The sequence below is a fragment of the Panthera onca genome, chromosome A2 (assembly GCF_046562875.1).
Source record: "Panthera onca isolate mPanOnc1 chromosome A2, mPanOnc1 haplotype 2, whole genome shotgun sequence".
NCBI lineage: Eukaryota > Metazoa > Chordata > Mammalia > Carnivora > Felidae > Panthera > Panthera onca.
In genome coordinates, this window is record NC_138340.1 from 69,322,213 (window position 1) to 69,336,909 (window position 14,697).

General features: G+C 35.5%; 1 pseudogene; it reads left to right on the forward strand.

Annotated features, from left to right (window-relative positions):
* The first annotated feature begins 942 nt into the window (after window positions 1-942).
* Window positions 943-14,697, forward strand: part of LOC132676231 (KANTR integral membrane protein pseudogene) — a 21,017-nt pseudogene continuing 7,262 nt past the window's right edge.

Consider the following 14,697-nt stretch of genomic DNA (forward strand, 5'->3'; position numbering starts at 1 on the left):
TGGCTTAGAAAACAAGGGTGACTGAATTTCATGAGTTCTTGCAATGAATAGGGCTTAAATCCTACAGTTTTACAGGTCAGCAGGCTTGGCTCAGGGGGAACCCAGAGACATTAGGGTGGCTTTTGGAGAGAAAGCAGGGCAAAGAGTCCACACATATGTGGTTTGGAAACAGTGATCTGAAGAGTGCCTGGGGCACACAGTGGAGAAGTTATTTGCTCACCTCAAAGTATGTCTTGGAGTGTGTCCCAGAGAAGCAACATCCACAGAGAGACCCTTCTGGGAACAAAGGGACAAAGGAAATCACAGAGCCACCTGTAAGAACCAGCACAGTTCTGAGACTTGCTACCTAATTTGCCTACACAAGGCACCCTACCCCATGTTCCAGTTGAGTCACTTTTCCCAGTCATGCTTGCCTAAGTCTCAGCACAGCAGACCTCCCCTAAAAGACCATCACAAACCCCAGCTCGCACTGCATCTCCCACCCAGGAATTTTGTAAGGCCTGGGTTCTGATGCCATAGTTATAGGTATCATTTCACAAGCACAACTAGTTAAAATACACCAATTTCAGGAAGGGACCAAACACTGCCTATAAGAGGCAGAGAGAGCCTTTACACATGAATCGCCTGAAGCATAAAGTGCCCAGGACAAAACAGCAAACCACATGCAGCACATATTAGGAGACACTCTCTGAATCTCCAGGACCTGGGGAACAGGGGACACTACACTGCAGGGAACTATGGGATCTCTTCTTCATAAGGCCATTACCCTCGAGAACAGATGTAGCTGACTTAACTCAGAGACACAGGCACAGAGACAAAGACAAAATAAGACAGAGAAAATTGTTGCAGATGTAAAAAAAAAAAAAAAAAAAAAAAAAAAAACAAAAACAAAACCAGGACAAGGCCACAGCTCAAGGTCTAAGTGAAATAGATATAAGTAACATGACTAATGGTGTATTTAAAGCAATGATCATAAGGACACTCACTGGAATTGAGAAAAGAGTGGAAGACATCAGTGAGACCCTTACCACAATCATTAAAAGAGAACCAATTGGAGATGAAGAGTGTAGTAAGCAAGATTAGAAACACATTTGATGTAATAGAGAATAAAGGGGAAGAAATGGATAAACAAATTAGTGACATAGAAGACAAAGTAATGGAAAGCAATCAAGCTGAACAAAGAAACATGATTTATGCAAAATGAGAATAGACTTAGGGAACTCAGTGACTCCATCAATTGTAATAACATTAATTATATAGGAGTCCCAGAAGAAGAAGAGGGAGAAAAGGGGGCAGAAAATTTGTGTGAAGAAATAATAGCTGAAAAATTCCCTAATCTGGGGAAAGAAACAGATATCCAGCTATAGGGGGCACAGAGAGCCCTCAACAAAGTTAACAAAGACAGATGCACATCAAGACATATTGTAATTGACAACATATAGTGAAAAAGAAGAAATCTTTAAAAGCAGCAAGACAAAAAGAAGGCAGTAACATACAAGGGAAACTCCATAAGGCTATCAGCAGGTTTTTCAGCAGAAACTTTCCAAGCCAGAAAGGAGTGTCATATATATTCAAAGTGCAGAATGGGAAAAATCTCCAGCCAATAATTCTCTATCCAGAAAGGCTGTCATTCAGAAAAGAATGAGAGATAGAGAGTTTCCCAAACAAAAACTAAAGGAATTCATGACCACTAACTCAGTCCCAACTAGAAATATTAAAGAAGACATTTTGAGTGAAAACACCAAAAGTGACAGTATGAAGGTAGGAAATACAAACACAGTCAAAATGAATATTTCTGTTAAAAAAAAATTGGTCAAGAAACTCAAAAATAAAAGGATGTAAAATATGACATCATTTACCTAAATCCTAGGGAGAGGAGGAGTAAAGAATAGGTTCGAACCTAAATGACTGCTATATACTGAAGATATTATATACACACCTAATGGTAACTACAAATTAAATAAATACACAAAGAATAAAGAGAACTAAATCCAAATATATCACTAAAGAAAATCAGCAAACGACGAAAGAGAGAAACACAAGAAAAGATCACAGAAAATCTTCAGAAGAAACCACAAAACAAGTAATAAAATGGCAATAAATACATATATATCAATAGTTACTTTGAATGTAAATGGATTAAATGCTCCAATCAAAAGACATAGAATTACATAATGGATTAACAAAAAGACCCAACTATATGCTGCCTACAATGGACTAATTTTAGACCTAAAGACACAACAGATTGAAAATGAAAGGATAGTGAAATATCTATCATGAAAATAGATACCAGAAGAAAGTTGATATATATTATGAGTAACAATACTTATATTGTCCAATATGATATTAAAACAAAGACTGTGTAACAAAAAAAAAAAAAAGAAAAACACTATGTATTGATAAAGAAGACAATCCAACAAGAAGACCTAACAATTATAAATATTTAAGCACACAACATGGAAGCACCCGTACATAAAACAGTTAATAACAAATATAAAGGAACTAATAAATAATAATACAATAATAGTAGGAGACTTTAACACCCACTTACATCAAAGGACAGCTCATCTAAACAGAAAATCAATACAGAAACAATGGCTTTGAATGATACACTGGACCAGATGGATTTAACACGTATATTCTGAACATTCCTTCCTAACACAGCAGAATATACATTCTTTTCAAGTTCACATGGAATATTCTCTGTAATACATCACACAGTAGGCCACAAAACAAGCCTCAACAAAATTAAAGAAGATTGAAGACATACCATGCGTCTTTCTTGACCACAATGCTATAAAAATAGAAGTTAACCACAAGAAAATATCTGGAAAGATCACAAATACATGGAGGTAAAATAACGTGCTACTGAACAATGAATGAGTCAGCCAAGAAATCCAATAAGAAATTCAAGTGTGTATGGAAACAAATGAAAATGAAAACACAAGTGTCCAAAGCCTCTAAGATAAAGCAAAATCAATTCTAACAGGCAAGTTTATAGTAATAAAGCTTAATTCATGAAGCAAGAAAAATCTCAAACAACCTAAACCTACACCTAAAGGAGCTAGAAAAAGAACAGACAATACCTAAAATCAGCAGAAGGAAGGGAATAATACAGATTTAAAAAACAATGCTATAGAGACTAAAAAAATATTAAAAAAAAAATAAAACAGATCAATGAAACCAAAGACTGGTTCTTGGGAAAAATCAATAAAATTGATAAACTTCTAGCCAGACTTATCAAGAAAAAAAAAATGACTCAAATAAATAAAATCACAAATGAGAGAGGAGAAATCACAACCAACACCATAGAAATACAAACAATTATAAAAGAATATTATGAAAAAGCATATGTCAACAAATTGGACAACCTAGAAGAAATGGATAAATTCCTAGAAACATATGAACTGCCAAAACTGAAAGAAATAGAAAATTTGAATATACCAATAACAGCAAAAAAAAAAAATGAGTCTATAATCAAAAAGCTTGAAACAAATAAAAGTTAAGATCTTCACAGGCACATTCTACCAAACATTTAATGAAGAGTGACGGGCATCTGGGTGGCTCAGTTGGTTAAGTATGCTAACAGCTCAGAGCCTGGAGCCTGCTTCAGATTGTGTGTCTCTCTCTGCCCCTCCCCAGTTCACACTCTGTCTCTCTCAAAAATAAATAAACATTTTAAAAAAAATTTTTAAAGAAGAGTTAACACCTATTTCAAAATATGGTAAGACCTTGGATTGTGAGTAACTTGTTCTGCAATTGTTCCACAAGATGAGTGACCATTTCTAATAAATTTTAACTTGATAAATAAGCAATGCCTTGCAATACAAGTAGTACCTGACGCCAAATGTCACATGATCACAGCTAAGCCAATGGTTCTTCTCTCTCTCTCTCTCTCTCTCTCTCTCTCTCTCTCTGGGATTGTGGTTGATTGTCTCCCATGCTCAGATGCTTGGTCTCAGGTATTGGTGTTTGGCAGAAATCAATGAGTTTTCAGAACATTGGAAGGTGCCCACAACTGCCACTAGTGTATTTTTTGTCACAAGAGAAAGCTTATGAATGTTTTACTTCATTATGGGTCATTGGATAGGTTCCTTGTTAAAGTTGCACAAAAAAAAAAAAAAAAAAAAAAAGATTCCATTGAGCCAATATATAGCAGTGATCCTGTTAGTGATAGAGAAAGTCATCCTACACAATAACCCTCCTCTCTCTTATCTCCTTCATAGCAACCATGAAGGTTTTCAAAGGTAAGTACAGGTTAATTTGTTTATTTTCTTTATATTTTGTATTTTCTTTATTGTTTTGCATTATATTACAGTATTGTAATCATTTTTATATGAGTATTTTGGGGTTGTGGAATGAACCATCTGAATTTCCATTATTTCTTATTGGAAAATTCACTTTGAAATACAGGTGCTATGGATTACAAGCATGTTTCCAGAATGAATTATGCTCACAAACTAAGGTTTTACTGTATAGAAAAGGAAGAAAAACTTCCAAATTCATTCTATGAGACCACCATTACCCTAATACCAAAACCAAATACAGACATCACTAAAAACAAGAACTACAGGCCAATATCTCTGATGAACACAGATGTAAAGATCCTCAACAAAACACTAGCAAAAATTCAATAATACATTTAAAATGTCATTCACAACAACCAGGTGAAATTTGTTCCTGGTTGCAAGGTTGGTTCAATATCTGCAAGTAAATTAATGTGATACATACATTAATAAAAGAAGGGGTAAAATTATATGATAATTTCAATAAATACAGAAAAAAACATTTGGTAAAGTACAACATCCATTCATGATTATAACCCTCAGGAAAGTAGGTTTAGAGTGAACATACATCAGCATAATAAAGGCATTGTATGAAAAACCCAAGCTAACATCATCCACATGGTAAAAAGCTGAGAGCTTCCCTCAAGGTCAGGAACAAGAGGAAGATGTTCACTCTCACCACTTTCATTTAATATAGTACTGGAAGTCCTAGCCATAGCAATCAGACAACAAAAAGAAACAAAACACATCCAAATCAGTAACTAAGAAGTAAAACCTTTACTATTTGCAGATTACATAATTCTATATATAGAGAACTTGAAAGACTCCACCAAAACCACTAGAACTGATAATGAATTCAGTAAATTCAAAGGATACAAAGTCAATGTACTGAAATCTGTTGCATTTTTACACACCAATAGTGAAACAGCAGAAAGAAAAAAATTCCATTTACAATTGGACCTCTCAAATTAAGATACCTAGTAATAAACCTAACCAAAGAGGTGAAAGATCTGTACTCTGAAAACTATGAAATGCTTATGAAAGAAATTCAATATGACACAAAGAAATGGAAAGACATTCCATGCTCATGATTGGTAGAAGAAAGACTTTAAAATTGTCCATACTACTCAAACAATCAACAGATTTAATGCAATCCCTGTAAACATACCAACAGCATTTTGTTTAGAACTAGGAAAAAAAAACCCTAAAATTTGTATAAAAACACAAAAGACCAAGAATAGCCAATGCAAACTTGAAAAACAAAATCAGGAAGCATCACAATTTCAGACTCCAAGTTATATTACAAAGCTGTAGTAATCAAAACAGTATGATACTGGCACAAAAAGAGACACATAAATCAATAGAACAGAAGAGAAAATCCAGAAATTAACCTACAATTATGTGGTTTAATTAATCTTTCACAAAGCAGGAAAGAATATCCAATGGCAAAAAGACAGTCTCTTCAACAAATCATGTCAGGAAAACTGGACGGCAACATGCAGAAGAATGAAACTGGACCACTTTCTTATACCATACACAAAAATAAAATAAATTCAAAATGAATTAAACACCTAGATGTGAGACCTGAAGCCATAAAAATCCTAGAACAGAGCACAAGCAGTAATTTCTCTGACACTGGCTGTAGCAATTTATTTCTAGATGTGTCTCCTTAGGAATGGGAAACAAAAGCAAAAATAAATTATTTGGCATACATCAAAATAAAAAGCTTCTACAAAGCAAAGGAAACAATCAACAAAACTAAAAGGCAACCTACTGAATGAGAGAAGATATTTTCAAATGATATAGCCAAGAGAAGTTTATTATCCAATATGTATAAAGAACGGATATAACTCAACACCTCAAAACAAATAATCCAATAAAAAATGGGAAGAAGACATGAACAGACATTTCTCCAAAGAAGACATCCAGATGGCCAACAGACACATGAAAAGATGCTTAACATCACTCATCACCAGGGAAATAGAAATCAAAACTATAATGAGACATCATCTCACACCCGTCAGAATGGCTAAAATCAACAACACAAGAAACCACAGGCGTTGGCAGGGATGTGAAGAAAAGGGAACCCTTGTGCACTATTGATGGGAATGCAAACTAGTGCAGCCACTGTGGAAAGCAGTATGGAGGTTTATCAAAATGTTTAAAATAGAACCATTCCATGACCCAGCAATCATACTACTGGGTATTTACCTACAGAATACAAAAAGACATATTCAAAAGGATACATGAACCCTGATGTTTATAGTAGCATTGTCTACAATAGCCAAATTATGAAGCTGCCCAAATGTCTATCAATAGATGAATGGATGAATGGATGTGATATATGTATGTGTATATATATATATATATATATACATATATATATATATATATGAATATTACTCACTCATAAAAGAATGAAATCTTGCATTTACAATGATGTGGATGGAGCTAGAGGGTATAATGCTAACCAAAATAAGTCAGTCAGAGAAATATGAATAGCATATGATTTCACTCATATGTGAAACGTAAGAAACAAAACAAATGAGCATGTGGGGGGGAAAAAAGAGAGAAAGAAAGAGAGTCAAATCAAGTAACAGACTCTTAACAATAGAAAACATACTGCTGGTTAACAGAAGGGAGGTGGGTGGGGGGGATGGGTGAAATAAGTAATGGGGTTAAGGAGTGCACTTTTTTTTATTTAAAAAAAATTAATGTTTATTTATTTTTGAGAGAAAGAGAGACAGAGCATGAGCGGGGAGGAGCAGAGAGAGAGGGAGACACAGAATCTAAAGCAGGGTCCAGGCTCTGAGCTGTCATCACAGAACCCGACGGGCCTGGAACCCACGAACCTGAGATCATGACCTGAGCCGAAGTCGGAGGCTTAACCAACCGAGCCACCCAGGCGTCCCATGGAGTGCACTTCTGATGAGCATTGGGTGTTGCATGAAAATGTTGAATCAGTATATTGTGCACCTGGAACCAAAATTGCACTGTATGTTACCCAATTATAATGAAAAATAAAAGTTCTTTAAAAAATGAAAGCATGGTTTGAAGAAAGTCACATTTGGAAATTTCCCTCAGTTTGCGATTGTATTACCATTGTTACTGGTTTTTTTTCTTACAATAACAGGTTAACAGCTGAAAATGTGGGATATATTGTTAAAGTATTAAGGAGACAGTAATTGCCACTAACAAATCTCTAACACTGATGTGATCTTTTAACTGGCGTCACTGTTCCTGAGAGAATACAGGGCCTCATGGTCCAATGTCTGGTACCCAGCTTTGCAGAGTTCGCAATCCTAAGTGCCTTCACTTAGATCCCCAGTTTCTGGCTAGAAGGTTCCAGAGCCAGCTCTAAGACTCCTATTGTGAGAAGAGTCACCATCGTGACCCCTACTGTATAGAGTATAGAAAAATGCATTCTTGGAGGCATGATGTTCTGAAATGTAATAGTTGCATGAAGCTCAGAGATGAGTAACTAGGAATGTAGATGAAACAACATAATCAAGAAAAATGTTTCCTGCTTCATCCTGTGTGCCTCTGGTGTAAGTTCTTTTAAACTCCGGTCAAAATGAGTAAAGAACGATTCTAAACAGGTCTCTTTGGCAAACCCTGCAGGCTTGTCCTATGTGTAATTGGAGGTGTTTAATAATAATCATTGTTACTAGTTGCCGAGGGCTGTGTCTGAGCCAAGCAAAGTTTGACATGTGTTCACTCCCTGATCTTCACTACAAGCCTATAAAATAAAACTATTATCACTGCTGCACAGATGAGAAAGAGAGGCACAGACTAACTTGATCAAGGTTACACAGGTAGTATTTGTTAAAGGTGGAAATCATTCTCAATAGTTCACTTTCATAGCCCAAGCTCTTAACCATTATGGCACATACCTCACTTTCGGTCAAAACGTACTGAATACTCCACTTTAGAAATGTAGAGTTGTTTGTTTGTTTTTTTAACGTGCCTTGTTTTGCTCCTATGACTAACAAGTAATTATCTTTCAGCATAAACCTTTGACCTAGTTTCTAAATTATGAGGACAATTTTAAAAATAACTTTGTAGCAAAAAAATGTATCAGGCTTTAGCGTGATTGATATTTTCTTCTCTTGAAAGGAAATCACATGCTTTCCACTTTCATTGCCAGTTTTAATTTTATAATTGGTGTATGGGTCTTTGTTCAATTAGCTATTAAGATATTACTGATTTACTTCTCTTTTTGTATGCACTCTTTATAAATCATTACGTAGTTATTAACTTTTTACCATATTTGGGGCAATATGTTTTTCCAAATGATTCCCTGTCTTCAATGTTTTAGATGATTTCATGTATACACAATTTTCATATCAGTCAAAATAACCTTACCCTTTCCCTTAGCAATTTATTCCTTTGTTCCCATGAGTCTTTCTAATTCATAAGACAGATAGATAATCATCAACCTAGACCACACAAAGTGGTCGGGTTGAGAACTAGAGGTTACTAATTAGTATTGAGAAAGAACCTTTTAGGAACATCTACAGAACTATCACAGAATAATTTTTATCTATTTCTCTCATTAAGAAAATAGTGTTTATATTTTGTCTTTTTATTTTTCTAATAATTCATTTTTAATGACTTTTAAAAAGAATTGTCAGTGACATATTGGAAAAGTTTAACATCACTGATCTATATTTTCTTCCTATTTTCAGCACTTGGAGAATAAGGTAGCATTAAAAAAAGAGGTTTTCCTTTTATTTTTGTCTGTTTCATTTATATATACCTCATTTAAATACAAGAAGTTTTTTTTGATACATGCTGTGTCATACGTTTAAACATTAGTTATAATAAAATTTTTCAGAACAGCAAAATGCTGGTCTAGGAAACCTTAAGCTCTCACCCTTCCCACAGAAACAGAAAAAAAAAATTTTTTAAACCCAAACAAAACAAAACAAAACAGAAAAACAGAAGTTGTCTGCATAAACTTTGCTGCAGCTCTGGAAAACAAAGTTTCAAAGCCAGCAAGAAAATGTGCAATCCTGAAAAAAGCTACCTTTTAAATGGTAGGAACGTTTTTGTGGCATTTTTACTCATCTTGTACCACTTCCTTCCCAGTGCAGTGGTGATCATGGTCTTGAGCAGATGGCAGCCCAGTTCCCAGATCCCCCTTGAACCAGAGGCAGCAGAGAAAACTATATTTACAAATTATTGTGCACATCTGTTCAAATTTGTCTGGAGTATATCCAAAGGAGTGGCACAAGACACTCATCTCTGTTTTGCATAACTTGGGATGCAATCAGGAAAAGTGAAGGGCACTGTTTGTAAAAGCTACAAGATGGCTATAATCTCAGAAATATCTGGGGAAGAGATAGTGTGTGGAAATAGAATATAGGTCATCAGAGGCCAAAAGGAGAAGCAGGGCCATGGAGGAGGTTAAGATGGCAGGAGAGTACAGGGATCCTAGGCTTGCCTCGGTCCTCAAGCCCAGTTATATGTTATCAAATAATTCTGAACACCCAAGTAATCAATCCAATGTCAGAGAGAAAAAACTGCATAACTAGTGATTTAAAAAAGTACAAAAAACACAAAAACACTGCCATATGATGGAAGGTAGGAGTTGCAGAGAGTTGATTTGGGGGAAAATTGCTATGGGCACTGTGGAGGGGCGGGTTGTCTGATCATGGAGAAAGGAGCAAGAAGGAAAGATAGAGAGAGAAAGAGTAAAAACACATGCAGGGGATTGCACAAGAAAAATTTTCCCCCCCAAACCACTGAGTAGGAAAAGGAGAAGGGCTTAATACCACAAGTTTTTATAAACAGTGGAGCACAAAGTCTGAAGTATTTGAGGTCTGTGCCATTGCCAGGGTAGTGCCTGGCAGGTGTGGTCGTACTCCAGTAGGAAAGGAGTGCAGAGACCTAGGAATGGCCAGCATAGTCTGAGGATACTCTGGGTCACACGGGGATAGCATAGTCAAAATCACAAAATACACCAACAAGGAAAGAGTCCTGAAAGCAGCAAGAGAAAAAAAAATGTCCCTAACCTACAAGGGAAGACAGATCAAGTTTATAGCAGATCTTTCCACAGAAACTTGGCAGGACAGAAAGGAGTGCCAGGATGTATTCAACATGCTGAATGGGAAAAAATATGTAGCCAAGAATTCTTTATCCATCAAGACTGTCACTCAGAATAGAAGGAAAGATAAAGAGTTCCCCAAACAAACAACAAATAAAGGGGCTTATGACCATTAAACAAGCCCTCCACAAAATTTGAGGGGGACTCATTAAGTGGAGAGAAAAAAAGACCCAAAGCAACAAAGACTAGAAAGGACCAGAAAACACCATCAGAAACACCAACACAAAAGGTAATACAATGGCACTAAATTCATATCTTCCAATAATCATTCTGAATGTAAATAGACTAAATTCTCCCATCAAAAGATATAGGGTGCCAGCATGGATAAAAAAAAACAAGATCCATCTATATGCTGCCTACAAGAGACTCATTTAGACCTAAAGACACAAGCAGACTGAAGTGAGGGGATGAAAATCCATCTATCATGCTAATGGATGCCAAAAGAAAGCCAGAATAGCCATACTTTTATCACACAAGCTAGATTTTAAAACAAAGACTGTAACAAGAGTTGAAGAAGGGTATTATATCATAATTAAGTGGTCTATCCATGAAGAAAATCTAACAATTATAAATATGCCCCAAATTGAAGGTACCCAAACATGTAAATCAACCACAAATGTGAAGAAACTCATTGATAATAATAAAATAATAGTATGGGACTTTAACACCCCACTTGCATCAATGGACAGATCATCTAAGCAGAAAATCAACAAGGAAACAATAGCCTTCAATGACACACTAGACCAGATGGACTTAACAAATATATTCAGAGCATCTCATCCTAGAGCAGCAGGATGAGATGTGTTTTTAGTGTTCATGGAACATTTTCCAGAATAGATCACATTCTGGGTCACAAATCAGCCCTCAACAGAAACAAAAAGATTGAAATCATACCATGCATATTATCAGACCACAGTGCTATGAAACTTGAAGTAAACCACAAGAAAAAAAATTTGAGGGGCACGTGGGTGGCTCAGTCAGTTGAGTGTCCAACTTCGGCTCAGGTCATGATCTCACAGTACATGGGTTCAAGCCCCGCGTCAGGCTCTGTGCTGACAGCTCAGAGCCTGGAGCCTGCTTTAGATTCTGTATCTCTCTCTCTCTCTGCCCCTCCTCCACTTCTGCTCGCTCACTCACTCACTCTCTCTCTCTCTCAAAATTAAATAAACATTAAAAAAACATTAAACATTTTTGAAAAGACCACAAATACATGGAGATTAAAGAACATCCTACTAAAGAATGAATGGGTTAGCCAGGAAATTAAAAAAAAAATACATGGAAGCAAATGAAAATGAAAACATGACAGTCCAAATAAGAGGAAAATACATTAATTCAGGCCTACCTTGAGAAGCAAGAAGTATCTCAAATATGCAATCTAATCTTACACCTAAAGGACCTAGAAAAGGAACACCAAATAAAGCCTAAAATGCAGAAGAAGGGAAATAATAAAGATTAGGGAATAAATAAATGATATAGAAACAAACAAAAATACCCACAGAAGAACAGATCAATGAAAATAAGAACTGATTCTTTGAAAGAATTAATAAAATTGATAAACCTGTAGCCAGACTTCTCAAAAAGAGAAAGGATCCAAATAAATAAAATCACGAATGAAAGATCACAACCAATACCACAGAAATACAATCAATTATAGGAGAATATTATGAAAAATTATATGCCAAAAAACTGGGAAATCTGGAAGAAATGGATAAATTCCTAGAAACATACACATTACCAAAACTGAAACAGGAAGAAATAGAATATTTGAACAGACTCATAAACACAAAGAAATTGAATTAGTCATCAAAAATCTCCCAGTGAACAGAAGTCCAGGGCCAGATGGCTTCCCAGGGGAATTCTACCAGACATTTAAGAAACAGTTAATACTTATTCTTCTCAAACTGTTATATATATATATATATATACATATATATATATATATATATATACACACACACACACACGTATACATATATGTATATATGTATATATATACGTGTATATATACATATATATACGTGTTGAATATAACACATATATTTAACATATACAATATATGTGTGTGTGTGTGTGTGTGTATATATATATATATATATATATATATATATATATATAACAGAAATGGAAGGAAAATTCCAAACTCATTCTATGAAGCCAACATTACCTTTTTTTTTAATTTTTTTTAACGTTTATTTATTTTTGAGACAGAGAGAGACAGAGCATGAACGGGGGAGGGTCAGAGAGAGGGAGACACAGAATCTGAAACAGGCTCCAGGCTCTGAGCTGTGAGCACAGAGCCCAACGCGGGGCTCGAACTCACGGACCTGAGCTGAAGTTGGCCACTTAACCGACTGAGCCACCCAGGCGCCCCTGAAGCCAACATTACCTTAATTCCAAAACAGGATGAAGACCCCACTAAAAAGCACAATTACATGCCAATATCCCTGATGAACATCAATGCAAAAATTCTCAACAAGATACTAGCAAATCAAATCCAACAGTACAATAAAGAATTATTCACCATGATTTAAGTGGGATTTATCCCTGGTCTGCAGATGTGGTACATTATTCACAATCAATCAACATGATATATGGCATTAATAAAAGAAAGGAAAAGAACCATATGATCCTCTCCATAAATGCAAAAAAGCATTTGACAAAGTACAGCATTTATTCTTGATAAAAACCCTCAACAAAGTAAGGATTGATATAATTTGCCTCAACATCATAAAAGCCGTATATGAAAGACGCACAGCTAATATCATCCTCGATGGAGAAACACTAAGTTTTTCCTCTACAATTAGGAAAAACACAGGGATGTCCACTCTCATCATTGCTATTTAACATAGTACTGGAAGTATTAGCCTCAGCAATCAGACAACATAAAGAAATAAAAGTCATCCAAATTGGCAAGACAGAACTCAAACATTCACTGTTTGCAGACAATATGATATTCTTTGTAGAAAACCAAAAAGACTCCATCAAAAAATTGCTAGAACCAATACATGAATTCATGAAAGGTGTAGGATATCAAATCAATGTACAGAAATCTGTTGCATTTCTATACACCAATTATAAAGCAGCAGAAAAAGAAATCAAGAATTGATCCCATTTACAATTGCACAATAAGATTCCTAGGAATAAGCCTAACCAAAGAGGTAAAATATCTGTACTCTGAAAACTATAAAACACTGATGAAAGAAATTGAAAAGGATACAAAGAAATGGGAAACAAAATTCCATGCCAATGGATTAGAAGAACAAACAGTGCTAAAATGTTGATACTACCCAAAACAATTTACACATTCAATGCAATCTTTATCAAAATATTACCAACATTTTTCACAGAGCTAAAACAAACAATCCTACAATTTGTATGAAACCCCCAAAGACCCTGAATAGCCAAAGCAATCCTCAAAAAGAAAACCAAAGCTGGAGGCATCATGATTCCAGACTTCAAGCTATGTTACAAAGCTGTAGTCACCAAGACAGTATGGTACTGGTACAAACTCAGACACATAGATTGGTAGAACAGAATAGAAAACCCATAAATTGACCCACAACTATATGGTTAACTAATCTTGGATAAGGCAGGAAAGAATATCCAGTGGAAAAAAAGACAGCCTCTCCAACAAATGGTTTTGGGAAACTGGAGAACAACATGCAAAAGAATGAAACTGGCCATTATCTTACACCATACACAAAAATAAATTCAAAATGGATGGAAGACCTAAATGTGAGACAGGAAATTATCAAAACCCCAGAGGAGAATATAGGCAGCAAACTCTCTGACCTCAGCTGGAACAACTTCTTACTCGACATGTTGACGGAAGCTAGAGGAATAAAAACGAACTACTGGGACCTCATCAAGATAAAAAGCTTCTGCACAGCAAGACAAATAATCAACAAAATTAAAAGACATCCTAAGGAATGGGAGAAGATATTTGCAAGTGACATATCTGATAAAGGCTTGGTATCCAAAATCAATAAAGAACTTATCAAATTCTACATCCAAAGAACAAATAATCCAATTAAGAAATGGACAGAAGACCCCATCTCTGCTTTAAAAACAGAGAGGAGGCAAACCATAAGATACTCTTAACTGTACAGGACAAACTGAGGGTTGCTGGAAGGGAGGTGGATGGGGATATGGGCTATAGGGGTGATGGGCATTAAGGAATCACTAAATTCTAATCCTGAAACCAATGTTACATTATATATTAATTAACGAATTTAAATAAAATCTTGGGGTCACCTGACTTGGTTGAATGTCCGACTCCTGGTTATGACTCAGGTCACAATC